The following is a 23,124-nucleotide window of genomic DNA, read 5'->3' on the forward strand; positions in this document are numbered from 1 at the left end:
CATGGGGCCTGCCCTGAAGATCATAATAAGTTCAGCCATGATGTATCACTATGGGTGTCAAAAGAAGAAGGGAAAAAAGAAAGGTGTCTCAGGAAGATCATCAGGATACTCAGTTAAGCTAGACTCACATTGTGTGGAATAACAATGGTCTGAGGGGATCCAAGTTCAAGAGGGAGATATTCAAATCCACTCTGGCTACAGTCAACAAAGTGAGTTTTCTGTCATCGACAGGACAAGCAGGATGCCTATTGAAGCCTTGACTACCCACAAAAAACTGCTCTGATTTAACTAAATCTGTTCAATTAAAATGCTGTAACCTGTTGTGTGGACACTATTAAATCGGTGCATTCCCTTTGTCAGAACACTCTTAAATCAGTTTAATTATGCCTTATAGCACTTTATTTAAACTGCTGCAAATTTTGCATGCAGAGAAGGTTCTGGACATACCCATTCACATCTCAGGGAAGATTTCTTCAGTGTACCTGTTAGACTGCATTCTTGATGATTCTGTCAGACCCAGGTGTATATTAAAAATTGGGGGAATCCTATTCTCACCAAGAGAATAATCTGTAAATACAATTCTGCAGAAGGCAGAATCTGGTACCAATTCTTTGGCCTCTTTTTAGCCTAGGTGATACTTCTTTTATAGACAAAATTCCCGCTGACTTCTCTGGGAGCTCTGTGGTGTAACAAGTACTGGAAAGGGCTTCTTGTATGTACAAGAAATCCTTTAATATGTCTTCAAGGTGACCCACAAAAAGAAACAAACAGAATTGGGTGAGATTTTGCTGCATAAAGATATCCTGAAATCAGGGAAGCTGACAGCCTCTGTGGGCCTTTGGTAAGGTAGAGGAAGGTGGCTCTGTGCTTCTGAAATATTGTGACCATTTTATTTCTGCTCATTTTTACCTTGTAAATATCAGGGACGTTGTCTTTCCTGGTTTTGCTGGAGATCCCAGATAATACACTGAATTTTCTCAGCCTGTATTTCAAGGGGCCAAGGTGTTAAGACTTTAGCAAAGACATCCTTTCTTCCACGTGTTTCTTGCTTAGATCCAGGATTTGATTAAGTGGCATTAACAAAAGAACCAAAAAGCACAGAGGGCAAAATCCTGGGCCCACTGACAACTATGATACAACTCCTAATGACTGGAATGGTGAGAGGGTTTCACCCACCATTTTTAACAGTTGGTATAAGAATAACTTCTTTGTTAATGAAGGTTGACAAGCTGGTTTCACTAACATGGTGCCCTTATGCTGAAGTATCAGTTCCCCACAGTGCTTAATTTATAATGAAAGAGCTGCCAGGGCTCACACAATGAGTTGCTTTAGCTCAAGCAATTTTTTTACATTCCTAACTGATGCAGCAAGCCCAGGGGTGCCAGGACTACCAATGGCCAAGCCTAGAAGTACTTAACCCTGGCAGAAATTGGTTCTCCAGTCTCCACAGAATCTTCCAGAAAAACAGGGAAGATGAACCTTTAACAACAAATCTTTCAGGCTCACTTCATACCTAATAAAATAGCATACACCCATTCATAGAGAGACATGCACACACAGATACAGTCCTCATGGCACATACCCAGTTTCTCCCCCCTTTGCAGCTTATCTTTAACACTTTGGCACCAATCCTCTGGCAGTTTTTGCCCCACCTCACCAGTGTTCCCTGTAAGCAGAGCACTTGGGTGGCCACCCCGGAGAGATTCAGGTGATGTCCAGCTGATTAACCACATGGCTCACATCCAGCAGTATGGTGGTGCACAACATGCCTCAGTGCACAACACAAAATTTATTCCACCCCTGGATGGAAAAAATTAGAGGGAACATTGGATCTCACTGGTGCAAAGCAGCCTTGAACAAGATGGACGTGGCCCCTCAAGGCTCTCCTGTGCACAGGGGATTCCTCGGGTGGCATAGAGCTGCAGATACTGACAAAGGAGGTGTGGCCTGGTGTCCCTTAGGAATCCCCAGCTGCCATAGTGTACCTTTGTGGTCACTGACAGATGGTACAGGTTGTCTCAGGATCAGAGCAGCACTGAGGACATCTTTCTGCCTGTTAATTCAGCTGTACTGAGTGCTCCCCAGACTCAGCTGTAGATCTGGCTTATTTTTTTTCTTTCTCAAAAGAGCAGAATCCAGTTCTTACTGAGATAACATCTCATTACATATCATTGAGGAAAGTTTGACTTTTTTTTTAGTTGTGTAAAATAATGAGAAAGCACAACTTAAACAGAGCAGTGTTTTGTTTCTCCTCAAGTGAGCTTATCTTGTGGATCACTAAGGGAAAGCTGTGTATTGTAGATCACCTGATACTACTATATTTTTTTCAGATCCCACTAAGGGAGATTAGGAATGAGGCTAAATATCCTAACCTGCTATGGTATTTGACCAGTCCATTAGCCAGCTGAATGCTCTCACTTAATGTGTCTAATGACAGGGGATTGATGAAAGAAATTCAGAAGTGAGCTAATATATTTGCTGAGCCTGTAATTATCTATGCCATTGAGCCAAACAGCCCTACTTCCATGCTATAGAGCAGATGTGGAAGGTTTAGAAAATGTATGTAGCAGCTGAGAAATTATTGCAAGTGTTCATTATTCAAGAGACAAAAGGGATTTGCATGTATGTATCTTCCTGATTTATTTTCTCTGAGAGGCTATTTCAGGGAGGGCAATGAGCAAAGGTTACATAAGGGCTCCTGACTCCATTTAGAATTAAATGGATTTGAGTCAACTGATGCTTTTCTGACATGATTCTCCCTTGCCCTTCTTCCCCGCCCCCCTCCAAATCAGTAGGTTTCATTCTACCTCTTAATTTAGGACCGTTTTAAGTTGTCCGATGAATTTGACAATTCAGCTGGTCCTCTACTGTTTCAGCTACTAAGGAAATTCCAGTCAGGATCTGCTAGATCAGATATCCTGCATCTCAGTTGACCCAAATCCCCCATGCTGGCTTTAGCACCATTAGGGGACTTTGCAGACTTGGTGGTTAATAGGTTTGTTTACCTGCTCACAGCACAGGGTTTCATTAAAAAGGGTATCAGAGATTAGAAACCTCAGAGTTTAAGGGGCAGAGACATTAACATTTTTGTTTCTCGTTATTGTTCAGTGTGATTTTAATAGCACTGAAATGAGCAGAAATCACAAGGAGATTAATGGCCCCTTTCTGTTTCTGGGACACTTTCAGAGCTAACTCACCCAAAAAAGGACCACATTGATGAGAGGAAATTACCGTGGAGTTCTGTAAAGGCTGTATTCATTTTTTAGGCTGTGGGGATCACATGCCTCATTTACACTGTACTCGTTCTGAGTTGAACGACACAGTGGTAAAAACACCCAATGCCGCTTGTGTTGCTGCTAGTAGTTAGTGGGAAGGGAGCGGCCTTGGTGGTATTGCTATGCTGGGGAAAATTGACAAAAAAACAAATGTTGCCACAGCCATGGCGACTTTCAGAAAGCACAGGCTTTCAGGCAAGCTAAGTAAACTTGGTTCATGTTAGAACGCATTCACAGATCCCTGACAGCGGTGTAGCGTTACAGACATCTCAGTGCAGTTAAGGCTGACACATATTTTCAAGCATAGTGAGAGTTTAGGGCTATATTTAACAAAAATTCTGAGTTCTACACTTTAGCAATGTGCTTTTGCCTCTGTTTAAGAAGCTGAGACTGACACATTCTCTGTAGCTGCACCTTCTGATATGCTGCTCCGAGCAAGACTGTAGTTTCCTCAGGTTGCATTTGGTTGAGGCAAGGGATGAACCCAGTGAAGGTATTTTATTTAATCACAGTTAGTTTGTAAGCCCCCAGGTAGCAGGAGAGAATGCCTTCCTTAATGGTGTCCCTTGCCTCTGTTTGTCAGAAGCTGGCAATGGGCGACTGTTCTGTTTATTCCCTGTCGGGGACCTGGCATTGGCCACTGTTGGAAGACAGGATACGGAGCTAGATGGAACTTTGGTCTGACCCAGAATAGCCGTTCTTATGTTTTTTCATCTTAGTCCTCATCTTTTCTCCTCAGAGGAATAAGCATAGGGCCTATGATGCAGGTACAGTCCCATAAGTTATGGAAAGGGCAGGGGCTGGTATCATGGCAACTTCTTGTTCCTCCTCCTCCAAAGATGACATAAAAGGTTGGTCCACATATGGCAGTTGCCCTATAATGAAGCAGCATTAAAATGACCAACGGAGCAAGTGCCAAGCGAAAAATGATGATGATACCAGAGGGAAAGTGTGGCAAAATGGCGACCTTTCCAGCCTCAAAGGGAAATGCGCACATTTCTGTCTGAGCTCTGCTACCAGCCAATGCCAGAGAAGCACATAAGTGATAAAACCATATAAATGGCCCACACCCTTTTCTGTGATCTAAGAATGCTGTATCAGCAGCATTTTATGCATTTTAAGATGCAAGGGTGTTTCTTATGCACACTTGATAGATGCTAAGTACTTATTTTTGGCCTGATCTCATGGTAACTAACATTATACAACCGGCTCCAGGTTTTCAGAATAGCTTCATGTATTGCGTGCCGGGTTCTTCTAAGATCTGTGTGTAAGTGTCACAATAACAGTGGCTTTGTGCTGAGCATTTTGGAAAACGCAGCCTGAATGAGGGGTGCTGGGCACTTGAAAATCTACCCACTCTCTTATAGCAAGATTATGTACACTCGGCATTTCGCCCATTTCCACGCACATGCAGTTGATGTCTTAGACTACATCACATCGACCCCTTTGTGTCAGGGCTTGTCCGATGGGCTTGCATTTGCATTGAGCACCTGTGGGTGACAATTGTTTGACACCCCCACGTAGTTTTCATAAACGTGCAGGCACCAACTAGACCAGTGGTCCCCAACGCGGTGCCTGCGGATGCCATGGCGCCTTCCAGGGCATTTATGTGCGCCCACCAAAACATCTGGGCTGGCCCCGCCCCCATGCACGGGGCCGGCCCCAAGTGCAGGGTGCGTGGGAGGCTCTGCCACCAGGCATGTGGCGCATGCGTGGCCCCAGCCCCGGATGCCCGGTGCGTGAGCAGCCCCGCCCCCGGACGCCCAGCAGCCATGAAAGGTTGGGGACCACAGAACTAGACCATAACCTGTGGTTTTTAAATTTTCAGTCCAGGTTTGCTGGTTGCTTGTTCTGACTGAACAAGGTGCCATTCTAACAGATGACCATGAGTATAGGCAGTCCTGTACGGATCTTAGACATTAATTCAAGGTTGAGTTGCTCAGTTCTCCTGAAAATCAGGGCCAAAGTATCTCAAGTTGGGCTCCCAATCAGTGACCACTTCTGAAAATGGTGAGATGTAGGTCTCTTGTTTCAGGGGTGTGTGTGTGTGCTTGTTAGTTAGTTTAGTTAAAGCTCCATAACTTTCCCTCCTTTTTTTGACCTGGAATGTCAACTTTCTCCACATTCATGATGGACTAGAAATGTCAGGGGAAACCCTGGCTCCATGGAAGTCAGGAGGAGTTTCACCATTTACTTCACTGGAGACAGAAAGTTTAACTTCTGCAGGCAAGTTCTCCGCTAGAATGAATTCTATCAGTTCTGCAGCCATGGTATGGCAGAAAAACATGAGATCTGCACTAGCAACAATAAGGCCTGTAGAAACAATCTCTTAATTTCCCCCTTTTTTAAACAAAAAATCTCAAAATGTTTACAGTGTTTGGTTTTTTTTAAAAAAAGAGATTTAATATGTCATAGAACTGGCTCACAACATAGTGAGGCAAAATGTGCCTGATCAAGAAAGAATTTAGACTTTTCATATAGCCAGTCTGTTCCTTTATAGCAGGGGTCTCCAAACTTTTCAGCCTGAGGGCCGCATTAACTATCAAACAGCAGTTCGGGGGCCGACTACACACTTGAGGTCCAAATAAAAAACAATCAAAACATGGATGTTGTTTTTAATTATTTATTTAATATTATTTTATTCAGTTATTATTTAATAACACATTGATACACTACACATGAACACCTGTATTAGTGTGAATGGTGAAATTGTTTCCTGGATGCCAAAATAGCAGACATTTCTGGCTTTAGATTTGTTGTCCCTAACATCAACAGTGACCTGAGATTCGGGGGGGGGCTTTTCCCCCTGCTCTCCCCTTCCTCTGCACGCTGTCCTCCCCTCCTGCTTGCCACCGCTCACTCCTTCCCCCCCCCGGGCGGAAGGGGTCACCTTTTTAAAGTTCCCGCCGCGGTTCACGTCCCCCCGCACGTCGCCGGGCGGGCGTTACCACCACTGCCCATCCTGCCCCCTGATTGGCCGGCTGCCCTGTCAGTCTGGGCGGGGGAACGCCGCCCGTGCTAACCCCCGCCCCCTGCGCCGTTTGCCGCCGCACGGCCGCTTGTCAGCGGAGCGGCCCGCTTCTCCTGCCCCGGTGCGGCGTGAGTACACGCCGCACACCCCTGACAGGGCCCCCCCCCCCCGCGGCAAGAAGGGCCCGTTCGGCGGCACCCCAGGGACGGGCGGGGGTCGCCTCGTCACACCGGCACGCGGAAGAAGGCGGGGCCAGACAAAAAGGTCTCCACGGGCCGGATGAGAGGGCCTCGCGGGCCGCATCCGGCCCGCGGGCCGTAGTTTGGAGACCCCTGCTTTATAGAATAGTCTTCTTACTTTCTATTCTTGTAAAGCTTTATAGTTGTTATGCATTGAGAATGTGGCCTTCCAATTAGATATTAAAATGTAAATCCCTCCAGCTGAACTACATGCAAAATATATCCTCTAAACTCAGTGTCACTTAGAGAGGATTTTCAACTTGTGCACTGAAAGACAGATAGGCTCAGTGGATAGGCTGATAGCCATGTCAAATGTTTCAGTATGGCTTTTCATTTTTTAGATTGGAGGGAACGGGGGGAATGGGGCTAAGTGTCAGAATTCCTAGATTATTTTTTTGCCTCATCCATTTACATGGAGACTCTAGGTACAGTTCTTCACAGTACCCATTTTGTGCAACACTACAATTATTTTAAAACGTCTGCAGTAATACTTAGCTACCTCACAGGGAAGTGACAGGGGTGAATTAATGTTTATAAGGTATGCTGAGATCCTGCAACTTAAGCTGCTATAGAAGTGCAGTGTATAATTATAATCATCAGTCATTTATCATTTACATTAATTACTCCATCTCACCAAGCACGGCTTCTTTGTGTAAATGGAGCTTACCTCTTGCCCATCTGAGACTCTCTTGTACACCTTTTTCATCCTTCTTTATTCCCTTGCCCCCAGGTTGATGTGGAATAGTGACCATCACTCCTGTATTGGCTAAAGAATAGATGAGTCTTCAGAGTGAAAAGGTGATTTCTTTATGGAATGTCTGGAGTGCTCCCAGACCTGAGCCAGGGGAATGCCATAGCTTTTTGCAGGGCTCTAGCTGCAGCAAGATTCAGTCTTCCCAGCAGACATTGTTAGATGCCTGCTCTACAGAGATTGTTCCTATTTTCACTGACGTCAATAGCAAAACTCCCACTGATTTCAGTGCAGCAGGATCTGTACCATTGTTCGTGATACATGATTCCTATTCACTATATGGTATAATTACGGCTGTGCAGAAGCTTGACAAGCTGAATCCAAGGCTAACATAAAGTGCTGATTATTAGCATCAATCTGTTCCTATTCCTCTGATAATTTAATTTACGTGAACACCAAGAATGGCCATACCGAGTCAGCCCAAAGGGCCAGCTAGCCCAGTATCCTGTTTTCCAGCAGTGGCCACTTCAAAAAGGGAGTGAATAGGGCAATGTATCCAGTTATTCATACCCTGTTGTCTCATCTCTGCTTCTACTGTAGTTAAAGATTGCTAAGGAGCTGTGCCCCCTGCTTGCTGCGCTCACCAGCTCCCCTCTTGCTGGCCACTTTTGTGGCCAGAGAGCCTGTGAATCTTGCACTGAGCCCCCTGTGCTCTCCATGGCTACAGGTCACTCTCACCCTTCTCTGCTCCCACCTGCCACACCCCTGGATGGGCTCCTCTATCCAAACACTCAGCCTATCCCACCCACTCATGCCCTTCAATTCAGCCATTCCCACCTCCCTGGCACCCTTCCTGCTTCTGCCCCACCTGCCAATAAAATAGTTGCTTCATGTGCAGAGTCCTGGCCGCTAGCACAGGGCTATGGAGAAGTGACCTGCTAGGAAGGGCTATGCTCTGCAGGCTTGTAAGCCTCATGTGTAAATGAAAACCAAACGCAATCAGTAAAACGGGCCCAATTCCCAATGAATCCCCTTCGTTCCGGGTGCACCTGGACACCCAGCTCACTAACGAGGGTAAGGGGCTAGGTTAGGTGAGCAGCCAGGTAGGAAGAGAATTCTCCACTCTCCGCTCCTGGTTACTGTTCATCTTTTGCAGGGCTGCAGTGCTCCAGATGTGCCCTTCCAGCTGGCAAGCAAGCTACTGCTGCTGGGCTGGGACATGCTTCATGCAGCCAGGGCATAATGGAGAGACATGGAATTATGGGGAAGGCCTCAGCTTTACGCGCCCATGCCCTACTGAAAACCCAATTTAGGTCACGTGGGAAGAGAGCCTGGTGGGGTAATCTGGAATGCTAGTCCTTATCTCACAGCTGCATGACCCACAGACCATCCCCCTCCTTCCATCCCCATTCCTACATCCCCATCCCCCTGCTTCCATTCCTATCCCCACCATCCTCCCTAACCTCTCCCCCATCCCACCCCATACTGCCCATCCCCCTACTTCCATCCCTACCCCCACCTCCATCCTCCATTCCTACACCCACCCATCCTTCCCTAACCCCTTCCCCTCTGCACCCCCACACTCCCCATCCCCCTGCCTCCATTCTTGTATCTCCTTAGCCCCACCATCCCCCCCTTACTGCACCACCCATCTCCATATACACCCCATCCCCTTTCCTCCCTCCTTACTCACACCCTGCCCCCTCTCATAAATTCATCGAGCTATGCGCCCCTCTGGTATCCCAGTCTAGACGTAGCTTCAGGCTGGACACAACCTTATGCTGTAGAGAGTAGTTTTATTTACAGAGTCACAGAGTGCTGTGTTGTTCGCTGCAAATAAACCTCTCACATGCTGGCTCTATGTAAGTTACTTAACCTCTCTGCTCTGGCTCCTCATTTGAAAAATCAGGACAATAGTATTTAATTACAGAGATATTATTATAAGGACTTGTTAGTTAATATTAAATGAAAGTGCTATGTAATTGTGAAGTATAGGCCAAATTCTTCTTTAACTCAATTGTAATTCCCAATGAAAGCAGAATTTGGCCCTATATTACTGGGATGAATCCTGAAGGAAATCCTGTTTGTATATAAGCAAAGCTTCCACTGGAAATTAATTGGACCCTACACAAGGTCTACAAGGGTTAAGATGGCAAAATGAGCCAATTAGCTGTCCAGGCTACACCTGGAGAAGGAGACAGGGAGCAGGAATGTAAGTAGAACAAGCTCAGCTGAGTAGGAATAGGCCCTGCATAAGCCAAGAAGCTGGTAACAGAAGGGGCTAGAGGAAAGTAGTCTTCAGTCTCCTTGGGAGATGTGTCTGGGATTAGAGCAGGGGTCTCAAACTCACAGCCTGTGGGTCATCCTTGGCCGGAGCAGTTACACAGTCCAGCCCGGGAGTGCCAGAGGGAGCCGTAGGGAAGTGGAGAGCTCTGGGCAGGTGCATTCACTCCATTTCCTTGCAGCTCCTTTTGCTGTGGTGAGTGCTAGGGAGTCCAACTGTTGCTATGTACTAGGTCCCTCTCCCTTGTAATTCCCAAGGCTGTGTCCCTCAGGGGACAGAGTACAATGGTGGGGAGAGGGCAGAGCAGCAGTGGAAGGGGGCAGAATAGCCCCTTTCCCCCTGGCCTGCTGGGACTCCCAGGCTGGATTGCTCAACTGCTCTGGTCAGGGATGGCCTGCGGGTTGTGACTTTGAGATCCCTGGACTAGCGGCAAGTAGCCTACAGTTACTTTCTGGGAGGAAGGCTTGTGGCTTGGCAGGCCCGGAGAAGTGGGAGAGCCAGAGAGCTATGCAAGATCAATAGAAAAGCAGCGAGGTTTGGGGTAGATCAAACCTTGGCTACAGGTGAGGGCCCCTGAACAGGGATTTGGTGTAGAGAGTGGGCCAGGGTCACCCTATTGTTGCCGACAAAGTGGCACTAGAAAGGCAGTGAGCAAGAAGACTGCCTGAGGCCTTTGTTGTGAAGAGATTTGATACCCTGGAAGAGGGGAGCATGGAGGTGACCCAGCTGGAGGACCGAGTCATGAAGAGGAAGCTGCGGTTCCTAGTGAAGCTGTGGTTCTTCTTCGAGTAGTGTCCCCGTGGGTGCTCCACTGTAGGTGAAGGGTCGCCCTGAGCCTCAGATCGGAGCTTTCTATAGCAGTTTCCCCTGTTGAGCCACGCATGCCCAGGAGGCGTCTCGAGCCCTTCCCGCCTCCTGAGGCGCGTGACTCAACCCCCTCCCTTTCAGTTCCTCTTTAACTGCCCTCGTCAGCGGACGGAGCAAACAGGAGCTCCCTGTCAGACTCTCTGACTACTTTTCTCTCCCTAGTTTAGTCATAGTTCTTTCCCCTGTTATCCCAAGTTACCTTTCCTTGTTTCTTTAAAAAAAAAACCAAAAAAAACAACCTAGTAATAAGAAGAATACACTTACCTAAATCCCCCCTCAGGGGGCTTGAACCTGTCTTAAACCGGGACTCTGAGGTACCGGTGTTCTCACAGCTATTCAACACAGGAAAGAAAGAAGAGACTTTAAAAAAAAAAAACAGAGACTGACGACAACAACAGTAACAGCCAAATAAATACATAGAACAAGCTCAAAGAGGAGAGAACCGGCCATGTCCGGCTCCTCAGGCTTTAAAAAATGCGACCAATGCCGGGATCCTATGTCGGCTTCAGATGGGCATTCAAAGTGCATTCGCTGTTTGGGGGAATCTCACTCTCCCCACAGCTGCACTCATTGCAATTCACTCACGGCGAGAGCCAGGAAGGACCGAGAGCTCCGCCTGAGAATGATCTTATTTGAAAAGGCTTTACAGCCCTCTAGGGAACAGGCGGCAACGAGACAAGAGCCTCCCCCACCCTCCAGGAGTGAGCCGAGGAGCAGACCCTCACCATCCCGCTCCTTACCAGCCTCTTCCTCTCCAAAACATGGCGGAGAGGCACACCAGAGCGGGAGGATCCCTGCCACGAAGGCTTTGGGGCGATCCTCCCACTCCACACCGGCATCGGGGCGTGCTACGGCTGAGCGGCCCCGGGAGCGCTCCAAGCAGCCAGCACGGCAAGAAAAGCCGGCGCCGAAGCAAACCGTGGTGCCGCTTCAAACCGCGGCACCGCTCTCAGCCCCGATGCTGCCTCAAGCTTCGGCGGCGCTGAAAGCCGCAGCACAGCTTAAAGCTGCAATGCCGACTAAAGCCACGGCACCGCAGCAGAGCGAGTCACAGCCCCCTAAGCGCCCGGCACCAGCTTCAACTAAGCAGCATGATGCTGCACTAACGCTGCCAGCGCAACCAGACAGGCAGCCAGATGAGACTGCTATGGATCAGCCTCAGCAGGAAACTCACTCACACAGCAGCCTTTACGATCAGTGCCTGCCTTCCACATCTTACTCACCTGGGAAGTCCCCATCAGGGCTATCCCCTCCCAGGTCTACACCACTCTTATACGGCCAAGACGCTCCTCTTCCTGAGGATGACCACCACACGTCTTATTCCTCGAGGCACGCATCACCTAGGCAGTCTCGCTTTCATCATTACAGGGCTCCACCACAACAGAACCCATGGCACCCATACTGGCCTTACCCACCCCCACCTTATCCACCACAATGGGGACCCTGGGAACACTGGGAGCCATGTGGACAATGCTCCCCAACTCACTCCACTCCATCCCGGAGAAGCTTATCTCGGCCGCAGCCCCTACCTCTAGCAACTCTTTCGGATGAAGTGGTGGACCGAATCTCTGACAATGAAACAGACAGTCATTCAATAAATGTCACACATTCTGATGCTCCCGATACACAATCAGATGAAGCCGTAGTACCATCAGATTCTGCACCAATTGATGACCTAAAACAGTTCCAGGATCTATTCAAGAGGGTAGCAACAAGCCAGAATGTTTCCCTGCAAGAGGTCCAGAAGAAACAGTACCAATTGCTAAAAAAATCTCCATCCTACATTACATAGCAAGATTGCCCTGCCTATAGACGAGGCAATAATGGAGACCTCAGAAGACCTCTGGAAAACACCTGCATCCATTCAACCAACTAATAAAAGAATCGACAGGAAGTACTTTGTCCCATCAAAAGACAACGACTTTCTCTTCACACACCCATATCCTAATTCGTTAGTCGTAGACTCAGTACAACAACGTGCAAAGCTCCCACAATACAAGTTGGGCAACGCAGACAAGGACCACAAAAAGTTGGACTCTTTTGGCAAGAAGGTATACTCCTCTTCCACCCTACAACTCAGAATATCGAACTACTCCGCTCTTTTAGCAAATCATGACTTTGACAATTACTCGAAACTGGGTGAACTAGTGCCACATCTCCCTGAGTCCAAAAGATCCATCTTGAAAACAATAATTCATGAGGGCCATATGATCGCCCGCACTGCTCTCCAAACCGCAATGGATGTTGCTGACACCGCAGCCCGAATTACAGCTACAGCGGTGGTCATGCATAGAGCTTCTTGGCTCCAGTCGTCAGGAGTTCCCCGCGATCTCCAGCCTAAAGTGGAAGATCTGCCATTCGACAAGCAAAAGCTATTGGCAGCTACTATGGACGAAATGCTCCATAACAGCAAAAATTCCAAGTCCACACTTCGCACGTTGGGCATGTACACGCCGCCCTATAGACGTGGACGATACACCCCATATAACACTAGACCAAGGCAACGAGGTCCCAGAAGGCGCCACAACCAGGCCCACCCACCAACTACCCAACCATCTAAACAACAAATTTGAAGATTTGGTCGAGGGCCTGCAACACCTCTCTCACGATCTACCACGACTTCAACATGGCCATCTATTCACCCACCGTTTGCGGCCATTCCTTCCTCAATGGGAATCCATAACATCGGACCGCTGGGTTTTAGAGATAATTCGAGTGGGCTACACCATCCCATTTACCTCTATCCTCCCTACCTTTCCCCCTATCCCGTCCCTCTTCAGGGACCACTCTCACGAAACCTTTCTAAAACAAGAAATCGATCGACTCCTCCTCATCGGAGCAGTAGAAAGGGTACCCCGAGAGTTCCACGGGAGAGGGTTTTACTCGAACTATTTCTTAACCGAAAAACGAACAGGGGGTTGGAGACCTATATTGGACCTCCGCAAACTGAACAAGTTTCTCAAGAAACAGCATTTCAAGATGGTCACACTCTCCACAATCATTCCTGCGCTAGATCAAGGGGACTGGTTTGCAGCCCTCGACCTCCAAGATGCCTATTTCCATGTAACCATCCACCCCTCCCACAGACACTACCTACGCTTCATGTTGGGACCAGACCACTTCCAGTACAGGGTTCTTCCCTTCGGCCTCTCATCAGCCCCGAAGGTATTTTCGAAGGTACTGGCGGTCGTGACGGCGTATCTCAGACGACAAAATGTCATCATATTTCCCTATCTAGATGACTGCCTTCTAAAGGGATCCTCGTACGCCGAAACGGCCTCTATGATACATATGACCACGACCCTCCTCAGTCGTCTAGGCCTTCTAATCAACCAAGACAAGTCAACTCTGCACCCGGTTCAAGACATAGAGTTCATTGGCGCACGCCTGGACTCAGTTACAGCCCGGGCATACCTACCTCAGCAACGTTTTGCAACTATGCAAGAAATTATAAACGGGATGCTTACAGTTCCTACCACCACGGTACTTACATGCCTCCGACTAATGGGGCACATGGCTTCCACCACCTACGTAGTCCACCATGCTCATCTGCACTTTCAATTTTTTCAACTCTGGATTGCAACCGCTTATATCCCATCACGACACCCTCGAAACAAAACGGTTACTATCCTACCAGACGTGCTGGCATCCTTACGATGGTGGACAGCGCCAAACAATCTTCTGACGGGGGTTCCATTCCAACAAACCGAACCCATTATCCAAATCACCACAGATGCTTCCCTGCTCGGCTGGGGGGCTCATATGGACGGTCACGAAGCTCAAGGCAGGTGGTCCCCAAACGAGACACTCTTACATATCAATCTCCTCAAACTGAGGAGTGCCTGTGCCTGTGCACACTTTGCCTCCGACATCACCAATCACACAGTCTACATCCTAACGGACAACATCTGCATGATGTTCTACATAAACAGACAGGGTGGAGCCCGCTCCCGCTCCTTATGAGCGGAGGCTATTCGCCTGTGGAACTCGTGCATCCGCAACCAAGTCACCCTTATAGCATCCTACTTGCCCGGAGTGAACAACATCAAAGCGGACTCACTCAGCCGAAACTTCACCTCGGACCACGAATGGGAGTTACATACGGAGGTGACGAACTCAATTTTCCACTAGTGGGGATGGCCATTGATAGACCTCTTTGCTTCTACCCAGAACACCAAATGTCCCCAATTCTGCTCACGTGCGGGACTTGGCAAACACTCTCTGGGAGATGCCTTCCTGATCAAATGGACAGCCCCCCCTACACTACGCCTTTCCTCCCATACCACTCACCCCAAGAGTTCTGCGCAAGATCCTGAGAGACAAAGCCCTAGTCATCCTGATTGTGCCATCATGGCCTCGCCAAACCTGGTACCCATATCTTCACAGGCTAGCGGTCCAGCTTCCCTACCCGCTACCGTACCGGATAGACCTACTATCTCAGGACGATGGCAAGATATTGCATCCACAACTCAATACCCTGCATCTTCAGGCATGGCTTCTCTCTGGTTCTCAGAGGTAGAAGATCGCTGCTCCCAGCGAGTAAAAGACATCCTCCTCCACAGCAGGAGACAGTCTACTTGGAAAACTTACCAACAGAAATGGACACGTTTCTGTCACTGGTGTCAGCGGGCCAAAGTGGAGCCCAGTGCCTCACCACTAGATACCATCCTAGACTACATTCTGGACCTTAAAGCATCAGGACTCTCAATCTGCTCCCTAAGAGTACACCTCTCTGCAATAGCAACATTTCATACGTCAGTAGATGGATTCTCCATTTTTAACCATCCTATTACAAAAAGATTCCTCAAGGGACTCCAGAATGTGTACCCAGCAAATAGGGCCCCACCCCCTTTGTGGGACCTAAATCTTGTTTTGAACTGCCTCACCAGACCTCCCTTTGAGCCACTGGCAACAGTGCCACTTCCTTTCCTTTTTATGAAGGTCTGTTTCCTCTTAGCCATCACCTCCGTCAGGAGGGTGAGCGAACTCGGAGCATTAATGTCAGAACCTCCTTACACAATTTTCACAAAGGATAGGGTCATACTTAGACCCCACCCCACGTTTTTGCCAAAGGTCGGCACAGAATTCCATCTCAATGAACCGATCGTGTTACCTACCTTTTTCCCAAAACCGCACTCTTCTCAGACAGATGCCAGCCTGCACACTCTGGACATCCGGAGGGCTCTGGCCTTCTTCCTAGAAAGGACGAAACCATTTCGTAAATCTGAAAGACTTTTTATCTCCATTGCTGAACGATCCAGGGGGACACCAATATCATCTCAACGAATCTCAAAGTGGATATCGACATGCATAATTAAGTGCCACTCTCTGGGCAATAGACCGCTGCTACGCCCACCACGAGCGCATTCTACTTGAGCCACGGCTGCTTCTACAGCCTTTCTGGGCAATGTCCCCTTAAGAGACATTTACTGAGCAGCAACATGGTCCTCAGATCATACCTTTGCTAGACATTATGCTATTCTTCCACAACTTAAGAGTGACTCAGCAGTTGCCACGGCAGTGCTCTCCACCACTGCCAAACATTGACTCCGGCTCCCTCCAGCCATATACTGGATACTGCTTTGTAGTCACCTACAGTGGAGCACCCACGGGGACACTACTCGACGAAGAAAAGGGAGTTACTCACCTTGTGCAGTAACAAGTGTTCTTCGAGATGTGTGTCCCCGTGGGTGCTCCATGACCCTCCCTGCCTCCCCTCTGCTCGGAGTCGAAATTACTCGGGCGGAGACGAGGAACTGAAAGGGAGGGGGTTGAGTCACGCTCCTCAGGAGGCGGGAAGGGCTCGAGACGCCTCCTGGGCATGCGTGGCTCAACAGGGGAAACTGCTATAGAAAGCTCCGATCTGAGGCTCAGGGTGACCCTTCACCTACAGTGGAGCACCCACGGGGACACACATCTCGAAGAACACTCGTTACTGCACAAGGTGAATAACTCCCTTTTCCTAGTGCGCCCCTCCACCGCACCCAGGTCAGGGCCCTCCGGTCCCGGCTTGCTGCACCCCGAGGTGGTGCAGACCATCCTGCCCCCCAGGATGTGGTTGAGGGCGTGGAAGTAGGGGCAGGTGTCGGCCCCTGCTGTGGAGTTGCCTCTCGTGGCCCTGGCGTACGCCTGCCGCAGCTCCTTGATTTTGAAGCGCACCTGCTTCTGGGTGCGCCTGTGGCCCTTCCTGGCCATGGTGGCTGCTATGCAGCTGTAGATAGTCGCATTCCTCCACCTGGTGTGGAGATCATGTACATTGGGGGCCTCCCCCCAAACCTCAGCGAGGTCCATGATCTCCACACCAGTCCGGGAGGGCGCGAGCCGTCTACGGCCCCTGGTTGGCCCCTGGGTGCTGGGGGAGTGGGCGGGGGACGACTCACTGCCACTGGATGCCTGGCTCATGGTCTGGCCACTGGGCAAGGGGCTGTCACTGCTGCTGTGTGCAGGCAGGCCTGTAGCTGGTGCGGGCCCAGTGGCCAGACTCTACCCCTTTAAGGGTCCCGGGGCTGGGGGAGAGGGGAGGAGTTTTCCTGGTTCTGCCCAGAGTGGCCACCAGGGCACCCTGGGATGGGCTGGAGGCCCCCTAATTCGAAATAAGCGTCTACACAGTGCTTATTTTGAATTAGCTATTTCGAATTGGCGTTATTCCTCATAGAATGAGAATAACAGCTGTTATTTCAAATTAACTTTGCTGTGTAAACATACCCTTAGATAATTTATAAAGATGCAGTTACAGGCCACAAAAAAATTAGATCAGGCCGCATGTTTGGCATGACTGCTGTACAGAGATGGGGGAGGGAAGCCATATCTGGAAGGCAGGAAGGATAGAAAGCCCAAGAGTCCTTCTGTGAGGAGAACAGAAAAGGGGGAGGGACATGTGGCTTGTGGTCAGCAGGAGCACTGGTGGGACAGTGAGCAGGAAGACTGCCTGAGCCCCTTTGTCAAGAAAAGCTTTGATATCCTGGAACGGGGGAGCAGGTAGGGTGACCCAGCTGGAGGGCTCAGTCCCAAAGAGGAGGCTGCAGGGCCTCAAGTGAGTGGGGCTCACAGGCTGAGGGGACAATGGATGAGGGACGGCCAGGGGACACTATGCCTGGCTGGAGCTAATCCTCAGGACAGCCTGCAGGGGGCACCAGCAGCAATGAGTGATCTCAGTGACACCTGAGTAAGGTCTAATTAATGACCTCTGACCCAGTGTCTATAGATTATGGATCCTCCCGGTTATCAGCACGATACACGCTGCGTTATGAACTGCAGCACTGCTTTCTGAGCCAGTAACTGAATCCACAAGGATAACAGAGTTTAGGTTTAATTCGGAAAAATAAACATTGTTAGTCTTCATCAGTAACTTTGTGTCCTAAGGTTCATCTTGGGTTGGAGAGTGAAAAGAATATTGTTATGGATGGTGAAGAAACAGCACAAATATATTTATGCAATTCTAATTTTGTCTTCTGGTGTTGGGTTGCATTGGGTTAAGTTGCATAATGGTAAGTAAAGTAACTGGATACAATCCAATGCATGAAATAGGCACTTTCACCCCCAGTGGGTGGAAATTTGTATCAGCAGGAAACAGATATTCCAGTGCTACTTGTGAAGAGTTGGGGATCTGCATGCACTTTGATACCCGCATTCTTTTAAAATGAGTCATTCTTTAATGCAGACATAAGATACTGAGCTTACTGAAGCTAACAAGCCACATGCTGACATTAGGCTGGAATAATCCAGGATCTTTATTGACTTCTATCTACTTCTATGGCCCTCATCACTGTAGTATAAGTGCTGTCTGAGCAGAAGCTATGGTTAAAATACAGGTGACTCAATATAGTATTCTATCCAGCAAATGTATGTCCTATATAGGATTAGAATTTAGGTCTTTTAACACCTTCGCCCAAACTCTATTTACTATACTATGGTGCCTGCAAAACTGTCTTGCTTTTTGTTTTGCCATATGGATTCTCAAAAGAGCACATAATCAAAACTCCGTATCCAACGTAGTCACTCTTTTTTCCAAAGACTGCGACCTTCAGGCCCGAACCTTGTTCCGTGATCCTATAGAGATCTTTCACCGTATGTGCCCACTTGACATTCAAGCTCAAGGCAGTTCTGCTGGCAATTGGGAAAGTGGAAGAATTGGAACAAATCACACCCCAAGAAAAGAGATTCAAGAACAAATGATGGCAGTTCTCACTCAGGCAAAATGTCCAATAAAACCAATAGTAATTTTGCCATGGATGTCAATCGGAGCAGGGCTTGGCAAATTCATCTTACCATTACCTAACCTTACATGATCTTCAAAGGTTTTCTAAATTATTTTAAGTTTAAAAGCGTCATGCCTTATATTCTTCTCGCACCCTTCACCCTAGGGGTGCATCTACACTGCACCTGTAGGTCAAAATGAGATGCACAATTTGTGTACCTCAAATTACGTGTCTTATTTCAATCTAATTTAGAAATAAAGCATTATTCTGACAAGTCCTTTAACCCTCATGGAATGAGGGTTACAGGGATGCCGGAATAATGCGTGCCCATTATTTTGAAATAACGGGTGTGTTTAAAGATGTGAAATAACTATTTTGGGATACTTCCGGTATCCTGAAATAGTGCTATCTAGACATAGCCTAAAGGACCTGAAGTACTCTTAAATAAGCTGAACTACCAGGGATCTCTGAAGTGAATCAGGAAAGAAATTTCATTGTGGAAAGAAATAAACACCTTCAGTTTCTAGAAAATTTGTTGTTTTTAAATAATTTTTTTTAAAAAATCATAAAACACTAGAACTGGAAGGGACCTTGAGAGGTCATTGAGTCCAGTCCCCTGCTGTCATGGCAGGAGCCAATACTGTCTAGATCAGTGGTCCCCACATTTTTTGTGTGGCAGGCGCCGCACCAGTGGGTGACATCATCCTGCTGCATCGCCCGGCCAGCCAGTCCTGTGCCAAGTGCACCTGTGCCAGACTCCCCACCATGGCCATTTTGCCGCTCCAGACCAGCCGCCCTGTTCCCGCAGCTTCCCCGCCGCACTCTCCGGCAGGTTCTTCCGCCGCCGGCGCTTCTCTACACCCCATCATGGCGCAAGTTTGGCCCTGCAGCATGTGCGGCCTGTCCTCCCCCGGCCATCTCACGTCGTGACCCCAACTAGGTGGGTGCACATAAATGCCCCGGCAGGTGCCATAGCGCCCACAGGCACCGTGTTGGAGACCACTGGTCTAGACCATCCCTGATAGATGTCTATCTAACCTGCTCTTAAAATATGCACTGGACAGAAAATGATTGTCTATTTTGCTGTACGGGACACTTGCCCACCAGTTGCTCCGGTGGAGTTAAAACAGAGCAGTAACTGAGAACTAAGACTGGATTTCCTGTTTGTTTGGAGCCAGTTCTTCGTAAGACCATGTGATCCCGGAGGTAGCCATGATACTCCAATATACAGCAATTCAATAATGTATGTAGGACAGAAGTCATCTTATTTTAGGAGAATTATTGACTTATCTATTGCAAAAGTGTAGCTAAAATCATGCACTGGAAACATCAATGCTGTAACTTTTTGGGGGGGAGGGGGCTGTGCTCTAACTCCTCAAAAATGCAGCTGATTCATTTAACCTCCTCAAGTGAAGCTTCTGATACCTAACTTTGGCACAAAGTAACTTTTTTATGGCTACTACAAACCTCTCAACAATGGAGCTTGTAATAGAAATGGGAAGGGATCTTTAATGGTTGTGGTACATGCTGATTGCTATTCAGATATGCAATGGGTAACAGCAGTGGTGTGGGGTCAGAGAAGACCCCCTGGGGCTGTTTCCTGGAGTGCTGATAAAGCCATTGACAATTGTCTTCTTGCTTCCTGTGGGCGCATTTACACAGCAGGGCTAAAACTGAAATAAGCGTTGCAACTTAATAACATAACAGCGGCCATACTGGATCAGACCAAAGGTCTGTCTAGCCTAGTGTCCTGTCTGCTGACAGTGGCCAATACCAGATGCCCCAGAGGGAGGAAACACAACAGATAATCCTCATGTGATCCCTCTCCTGCAAAAGTTTATTTTGGCTTTTTGTGCTGTCTACACAGCAGGAAGTCTGAGTCAGAGCACTCTTCCTCTGACTTCCCTTAATCCTCGTAAAATGAGGTTTACAGGAGTTGGAGTAAGAAGTCCTCCATCTCGACATGGACTATGTAACACTGCTGTGTAGACATAGCCTGAGTCTCCTTACCACCCTGTCCTGCTGGGCCAGATCGCCTGGTCTCCTCCAGACAAGGCACAGAGCTGAGATAACTGCCTTTCCCCCCAACCCCAGAAGAGCAATGCAGACACTGAATAAACTTTGGGAGAGAGCAGTTCAAGGGCACAGCATCCAGGAAACCAACTACCAAATGGGATCAAACCCCCAAATAAATCCGTCTTTCACTGTGTAAGAGTTTCACACATTGAAAGCTCATTCAGATAAAGCCCCTTTAACAATGAAAGGTGGATGTGCACATTGAGTGTGTCCCCCAGGTAACAATTATTTACACTGGATTTGAAATAAATAAAAGTATCTTTATTGAGTACAAACATTAGGATTTAAGTGGTTGCAAGGGGGAAAAAAGGCAGATTAAAGTAAGTTACAGAATTAAAAGAAAATGCATAGTTAGCTAGTTCTAATACACTAAAACTTATTGCAAACTTACCTTAAAACTCTTCTTATTTAAAGCAAGCCTTTAAGTCAGAGAAGATCTTTTACTCTGACTTGGGTCCCTGGTTCTCCTTTTGGGTGTGTCACACCAGCCAAAGGCAGAGGCTGGTAGCTTCCCAGCTTAAATAGACTGTTTTCTTGCACAAATCCTTTGTTCTACACCTCCGCCTTTCCATGGAAAATTACCTGGTTAAACTGGTATACCAGTATAAGTGGATTTGGTCACATGCCTTTTCATGGCCAACCACTACTCAAACTAAGAGAGAAAACAAGGCTGTTGACAAGCCATCAAGTTGACCACTCAGGCGTTAGGGTTGCCAGAGCACTGGAAGCACTCTTGATGGCTTTAATTTGCACATTTAAAACCATACACCATTCTATACCCCATATTTATAACTTTATATACAAGAAATGATACACCGAAATAAGATATACTGATCCAGCCAACTGAGACATTAAATTTGATTGGTTACAGAAGGTATTTTGTCGAGAGCATCTTCAAGTTATTCATATTCGTATACAATAAACAATTTCATACCACATGTGGTGGAACCATCACAGTAGCTTTGTCCTACAACATGAGACTCTCTTCTGAAGCCTTGGGTCTGCTTACTTGCTTGGATTAACTTCACTTATGAAAGGGAAATAGAACAGACTAAGTGGCAATTCCTAGCATGACAGACTTAGAAATGCATCTGTATGGTATCTGAATGGCATTTAATGATTTAGGGCCTGATCCTGAGTAACTTTGACCCCCATTCCTCCTAGTGGGGGTTGAGGGCATTCAGCACCTTCTTTACACTGCACTTCTTCATGGGTGGGGCACATTATGTAATATTGGAGATCAGCTACAATGAAGATCCTCTTAATATTGTTAAAACGAGCCATGCACATGAGGCAATCTCTCCAGGAACCAAAGCAGAACCAACCTAAGTGATAGACTAGGCTGGCAAAGATGGCATTGTAAAGAGGGACTTATAAATCCCACCCACTGACCAAGCACAAGTAGCCAGCCTCTTGAACACCTCGGAAGTTGCTGTAACACCTGCTTCCCGTGCAGGCTCCTTCCACAGGCAACAAGTGCTGAAGACTTGCATAGTGGGGCAACCTTGTTTCTCTCTCACCACCTTCCCAGTGTGTGGGTGTCATGGCTCCTTCCCCACTCTGGCACGATAAATGCTGGAGTGGGAGCCAGCAAAAGTACCCCAAAGCCTTATATACCAGGCTTTGGTATAAAATCTCCCCCAAAATCTTAACAACCTAGATTTTGGGGATAAAATCCTGCTGCCACACCCAAGTATTGCTAAGAAAATCAGGGGAGAAATCAGTTGGGAAATTTTACCCCTAAAGTACAAACCAGAACACAAAAATTAACCCATGCCAGGTTAAGAAAAGAGAAAGAATTGTTATTATCAGTACAATATTCCTGTTGCAAGCATAATGACTAGATGGGAAAGTAACCCAGTAATATATTCATGAAGGAGAAACCCACCATGGGCCAGGAGCTTAGTTACAAAAGGGAGCAAAAAGGATTTTTGAATGCACAGACATCAGATCTCATTTCCCAAACCACAAAACAACAAAACCCAGTGGATTTATCTAAACTTTACCCTACTTACAGAAGAATGAACAGTCTATTCGTGGAGGGAGACAATTTTGTCTAACTCCCTCAGTAGCTGGAGAGAAACTGCCTAGGACAAATGAGGGAAAAACCAAACATTCCTTTGTCCCAGTTGGAATTCCTACCTACATTCCTATTGGCTTAATCTACCTGATTTAGGTAAGGTTAACCCCTTAGTTCCCAGGCTGTTGGCTAACCCCCATGATCATGACAGTCGGTCTATGCAGCAGATTTTTTACCCGCACAAATTTCTCTATCCTTTCCACAGTGTAGGGACACACACCTTTACCCAGTTCCTAGGGCTCAAGGTGCAACCCTGAGGGTTTTGCAGGATCTTTAGCCACTGAGAGAGCCTCACACAATAATATCCTTATCCTCTATTTATTGACAATTCCCAAACAAGCAGAATACATATGCTAAGCACACAGTGTCATGCTCGCAAATCCAGGTACAGGCAGACTTCCCCTGTTGGCCAGGCAATATCAGTCTCTCTGGCCTTAGGTTGT

At 47.6% G+C, this 23,124-nt stretch overlaps 1 long non-coding RNA gene across 2 annotated transcripts; it reads right to left on the bottom strand.

Moving 5' to 3' along the window:
- Nucleotides 1-10,617: 10,617 nt before the first annotated feature.
- On the bottom strand, nt 10,618-22,670 carry LOC142818548 (uncharacterized). 2 transcript variants are annotated; one of them, XR_012896057.1, is made up of 3 exons: nt 22,617-22,670; nt 15,445-15,523; nt 10,618-10,659 (listed from the first exon to the last, which is right to left on the bottom strand). It is a non-coding gene; the product is annotated as an uncharacterized LOC142818548 (long non-coding RNA). The 2 variants fall into 2 exon arrangements; XR_012896058.1 differs by lacking the exon at nt 22,617-22,670 and adding an exon at nt 20,993-21,124 and having other exon boundaries at nt 10,636-10,659.
- Nucleotides 22,671-23,124: the final 454 nt, after the last annotated feature.

Source organism: Pelodiscus sinensis, chromosome 16 (genome assembly GCF_049634645.1).
Source record: "Pelodiscus sinensis isolate JC-2024 chromosome 16, ASM4963464v1, whole genome shotgun sequence".
Lineage (NCBI taxonomy): Eukaryota > Metazoa > Chordata > Testudines > Trionychidae > Pelodiscus > Pelodiscus sinensis.